Source organism: Galeopterus variegatus, unplaced genomic scaffold (assembly GCF_000696425.1).
Source record: "Galeopterus variegatus unplaced genomic scaffold, G_variegatus-3.0.2 Scaffold5209, whole genome shotgun sequence".
Taxonomy (NCBI): Eukaryota; Metazoa; Chordata; class Mammalia; order Dermoptera; family Cynocephalidae; genus Galeopterus; species Galeopterus variegatus.
In genome coordinates, this window is record NW_007731320.1 from 57855 (window position 1) to 64326 (window position 6472).

A 6472-nucleotide genomic window follows, 5' to 3' on the forward strand; every position below is an offset into this window, starting at 1 on the left:
GTTGCGATCCGTTGCTGGACACGAAAAAAGACAAAAAGGAAAAAAAAAAAAGAAATATTGGATAATCGGGATATTACTTGTTTGCAGGAAATTTTTTCTTATTAATATCTTAACACTTATTTTCTTTTACCTTTTTTTCTTATTAAACAGAGCAAAATGATTAAGAGGTAAATGTGTCAATGAACATGGACCTTATTATTCAAGAACTTTATATATAGTGGAATACTATTCAGTCATAAAAAAGAAGAAAATCTTGTCATTTGCTACAACATGGATGAAACTGAAGGATATTAAGTTAAGTGAAATAAACCAGGCACAAAAAGATGAATATCACATGATCTCACTCACAAATGGAATCTAAAAAGTTGATCTCATAGAAGCAGGGAGTAGAATGGTACTTACCAGGGGCTTGGGTGGTTAGCAGGGTGAGAGCATTAGAAAGATATTGGTCATAGAATACATATTTACAATTAGATAGGATCTCAGGTCCACATCCACTCCAAGCACTTGCATCTGGAAATCAGCACCACTGCAGCCGCAAGTAAGCCAGTTCAGACCCAACACATAGAGGAATCCTCTTCACAAAGTTGCCTGATTGTGGTAAAAACACAAAAAGAAAAACCTCAAAAGCCCTTGCCACCAAAGACCTTAACAACTTATGCTAGTTGCATAATTGCAACTTATGCTAGTAGCATAACAACTTATGCTTGCTTTTTGTGTCCTTACATTGTGAATCTGCCAGATTCACAGACATCAATGCAAAGACATGAGAAGCATGTGAAAGTGAGAAAATATGACACCACCAAAGGAACACAATAACATCCCAATGACAGAACCCAAAGCAAAGGAAATCAATGAACTGTTGGAAAAGGAATTCAAAGTAATGATTTTAAGAAAACTTAATGAGATGCAAGAGAATAGAGACAATTCAACAAAATCAAACAATTCATTACATGAATGAGAAATCTAACAAAGAGAACCAAACAGAAATCCTGCAGCTGAAGAATTCAATGAATGAAATAAAAAATACAACAGAGAGCTTCAACAGCAGACTAGAGCAAGCAGAAGAAAGAATCTCTGAACTTGAAATCAGGTCATCTGAAATTACCCAATCAGAGAAAACAAAGAAATTAGATTTTTTTAAAAAAGTGAGGAAAGCCTAAGGAACTATGGGACACCATTGAGTGAACAAATATTCCAATTATGGGAATTCCCAAAAAAGAAGAGAAGAAAAAAATATCAAAAACATATTAAATAAAATAATAGCTAAAATCTTCCCACAGTTGGGGAGAAATATATGAAACTCCATATTCAGGAGTTTCAAAGATCCCTAAATAGAATCAACCCCAAAGGTACTGTCCAAGACAAACTACTTGTCAAAATGTCAAAAGTTAAAGACAAAGAGAGAATTTTAAAAACAGCAAGAGAAAAGTATCAAGTCACATATATGGGAATTTTCACTAGACTAGCAGCAAATTTCTCAGAAGAAACCTTATAAACCAGAAGACAATAGAATGAAATATTCAAGGCCCTGAAAACAAAATTACCAGCCAAGAATACCATATTTAGCTAAGCTATCCCTCAGGAATGGAGAAATAAGTATTTTACAGACAAGAAAAAACTAAGGAAATTCATCACCACTAGACTGGCCTTACAAGAAATGCTCAATGGAGTCCTATATCTGGAAGCAAAAGAAAGATAACCATCATCAATAAAACATGCAAAAGAATAAAATTCACTGGTAAGAAGGTACACAAATCGGAAAGAAAAGGGAATCAAACTTATCATTACAGAAAAAATACCAAACTGCAATGATAAATGATGAAAGAGGAAAAAAGGAGTAAATGATATACAAAACAACTAGCCAACTATCAACAAAGTGTCTGGAGTAATTCCTCACCTATCAATAATAACCTTGAATGTAAATGGACTACATTCCCCAATTGAAAGATATAGACTGGCTGAAGGGATACAAAACCAAAATCCAACTGTATGCTGCCTTCAAGAAACTCACTTCACCTGTAAAAACACACACAGACTAAAAATGAAGGGATGGAAAAACATATTCCACACAAATAGAAACCAAAAGCAAATAGGAGTAGCTATACTTATGTCATATAAAATAAATTTTAAGTTAATAACTGTAGAAAGGGATACAGAAGGTCATTGCATAACATAAAAGGGTCAATTCAGTAATAGGATATAGGAATTTTAAATATATATATGCACCCAACATTGGAGCACCCAGATATACAAAGCAAATATTATTAGATCTAAAGGAAGAGATAGACCCCAATACAATGATAGTTGAGGGCTTCAACACCCCACTCTCAGCATTGGATATTAAAGAAGCATTGATTTAAACTGCACTATACACCAAATGAAGCTTACACACATTTACAGAACATTTTATCCAACAGCTGCAGAATGCACATTCTTCTCATCAGCACATGAAACATTCTTCATAACTGACCATATGTTAGGACACTAAACAAATCTCAACAAATTTTTTGAAATGAAAATCATATTAAGTATCTAACCACAATGGAATTGTATTAGTCCATTTCAGTTGCATATAACAAAATACCTAGAACTGGGTAATTCATAAGAAGATGAAATTTATTGTTTACAGTTTCAGAGGCTGGGAAGTCCAAAGTCCAGGAAACACATCTGGTGAGAGCTTTCTTTCATGGGGACTACAGCAATGCAGATGTCTCACATAGCAAAAAATGTGGAGCAGAGAGAAAGACTCTCATGTGCTCTCCTTTTAAAGTCCTCAGAACCACGCCCCTGACCACCATTATTAATCCATTCACTACATCATGGTTCTACAATCTAAACATGCCTTTAAGGCCCCACCTTTCAATTAATGTAATAGGATTTCCCACTCTCAACCTTTACAGTGGGAATTAAGCTTCTAATATATGAAATTTGGGGACACAATACAATCAATCCATTGCAGGAACAAAACTAGAAATCAATAGCAAGAGAAACTTTTGAAACTTTACAAATACATGGATAATAAAGAACATGCTCCTAAATGACCAATAGGTCAAAGAAGAAATTAAGAAGGAAATTTAAAAAATAATTGAAACAAATGAAAACAGTTAAAAAAAAAAAAAAACTCAAAACCTATGGGATATCACCAAAGCAGCCAAAGCAGAAGTTTATAGCAATAAACACCTACATAAAAAGTATAAAGATTTCAAATAAACAAGCTAACAATGCATCTTAAGGAACAAAAAAAAAGCAAGAATGAACCAAACCCAAAATTAGCAGAAGAAAAAAATAAATATTAGAACATAAATAAATGAAATTGATACCAAAAGTCATACAAAAGATTGACAAAACAAAATGTTGGTTTTCGAAAAGATTAAGAAAGTTGACAAGAGTTTAGCTAGACTAGCCAAGAAAAAAAGAGAAAAGACTCAAATAAAATCTTGAGTTCATCTTGAAAAATCTTGAAATTTTCCATTGCTTGAAATGAAAAAGGAGATATCACAACTGATTCTGCAGAGATACATATAATCTTTAGAGATTATTAGGAACAACCATATGCGAACAAATTGGAAAACTTAAAAAAAGTGAATAAATTCCTGGACACATATAATTACCAGGATTGAACCAAGAAGAAATAGAAAACCTGGACAGACCATTATGTGTAAGGAGACAGAATCAGTAATAAAATGGCTTAGTAATAAAAGAAAAGCCCAGAACTGATGGCTTTACTGCCAAATTCTTCCAAACTTTTTTTAAAGAACACCAATTTTTCTCATGCTCTTCCAAAAAATTGAAAAGGAGGGAACTCTTCCAAACTCATTGTACATGGCCAGCATTACCCTGCTACCCAAACCAGACAAGGATATGGCAAAAAAGAAAACTATAGACCAATATCCCTGATCAACAATGATGAAAAAATATTCAGCAAAATACTAACAATCCAAATCCAACAGCATATTAAAAAAATCATTCACCATGATCAAGTGGGACTTATCCCAGGTTTATGCCAGGTTGGTTCAATGTACTCAAATCAGTAAACATAATATATCACATCAACAGAATGAATGACAAAACCATACAATTACCTCAAGTGTCATAGAAAAGGCATTCCATAAAATTCAACATCTTTTCATGATAATAACCTTCAACAAATTAGCCATAAAAGGAATGTACCTCAACATAATAAGGGCCACATATGACAAACCCACAGCTAACACTATACTGAATGGGGAAATACTAAAAGCTCTTCCTCTAAAAACTGGAACAAAACAAGGATGCCCACTTTCTCCACTCTTATTCAACATAGTACTGGAAGTCTTAGCCAGAGCAATTAGGCAAGAGAAACAAATAAGGAGCATCCAGATTGGAAAGGAAGAAGTCAAATTGTCCATTTGCAGATGACATGATCTTATATACAGAAAAACCTAAACACTCCACAAAAAATTCTTAAAACTGATAAACAAATTCAGTAAAGTTGCAGGATACAAAATAAACATACATTAACCAGCATTTCTATACACCAATGACAAGCAAGAAAAAAAAGAAATCAAGAAAGCAATCCCATTTACAATAGTTACCAAGAAAATAAAATACTTAGAAATTAATTAAACCAAGGAGGTGAAAAGTGTCTACAATGAAAACTGTAAAACACTGATGAAAGAAATCGAAGAGGACACAAAGAAATGAAAAGATATTCTATGTCTGTGGGTTAGAATTAATATTGCAAAAATTACCATACCACCCAAGTTATCTACAGATTCAATAAAATTCCTATCAAGATACCAATGACATTCTTCATAGAAATACAAGAAAACAATTCTAAAATTTATATAAAACTAAAAAGACTCTGAATAGTCAAAGCAATTCTGACCAACAAGGCATCATATTACCTGACTTCAAAATATACTACAAAGCTATAGTCACCAAAACAGCATGGTACTGGCATAAAAACAGACACACAGACCAATGGAACAGAAGATAGAACACAGAAATAAAGCCATATTTTTACAGCCAACTGATTTTTGATAAAGGTGCCAAGAATATTCACTGGGGAAAGGACAGTCTGTTCAATAAATGGTGCTTGGAAAACTTGATAGCCATATGCATAGGAGTAAAATGTGACCCCTATCTCTCACCATATACAAAAATCAACTCAAAATGGATTAAAGACAGAACGATGAAACTGCTAGAGAATAACATAGGGCAAATGCTTCAGGACATTGGGCTGTACAAGATTTTATAAAGAGGACCTCAAAAGCACAGGCAACAAAAGTGCAAATAGGCAAATGGGATTACATCAAACTAAAAAGCTTCTGAACAGTAAAGGAAGCAACTAACAGGGTGAACAAAGACAACCTGCAGAAATGGAGAAAATATATGCAAACTATGCGTCTGACAAGGGGCTAATATCCAAAATATATAAGGAACTCAAACAGCAGCAAAAACACAAATAGTCTGATTTAAAAATTGGCAAATGAGCTAAATAGACATTTCTTAAAAGAAGATATACAGAGGGTCAACAGGTATATGAAAAATGCACAACATCACTTATCATCAGGGAAATGTAAATCAAAACCACATTGATATGTCACCTCTCACTTGTTAGACTAGCTATTATCAAGACAGAAAATAAATTCTAGTGAGGATACACAGAAAGGGGATCTCCTATATGCTGTTGATGGGAATGTAAATTGGTGCAGCCATTATGGAGAACAATAAAAAGGTTCTTCAAAAAACTAAAATTGAAACTACCATGTGATCCAGAAATCTCACTACTGGGTATATAACCAAAGGAAAGGAGATCAATACATCAAAGAGATATTTACACTCCCATGTTTACTGCAGCACTATCCACAATAGCCAAGATATGGAATCAACCTAAGTGTGCATTAAACAAATGAATAGATAAAGAAAATGTGGTATGGATACACAATGGAATACTGTTCAGCCCTATTCATGGCAACATGAATGAGATTGGAGGACATTAAGTGAAGTACACCAGGAACAGAAAGAGAAATACCACATGTTTTCACTCATATGTGGAAGCTCAGAAAGTTGGTCACATAGAAGTAAAGCACAGAACAGTGGTTACCGGAGGCTGGAAATGGTAGGGGGAAAGGGAAGTAGTGAGAGGTTGGTTAATGGATATACAATTACAGCTAGTTAGAAGCAATAATGTTTAGTGTTATATAGCAATGCAGGATGAATATAATTAGCAACAACTAGTTATATACTTTCAATTAGGTAGAAGAGAGGATTTTCTATATACCAACAGTGTGTAAAAGAGGAATGTGCCTAATACAAAGGAATGGTAAAGATTTGAGGTAATGGAGAAAAAAGAAAAAACACTGGTTGCCAAGGTTTCAGGGTAGAAGGATGAATATGTAGACTGTAGAGGATTTCTAGGGCAGCAAAACCATTCTGTACAATATTGTAATGGTGACTACAGGACAGTATGCATTTGGCAAAACCC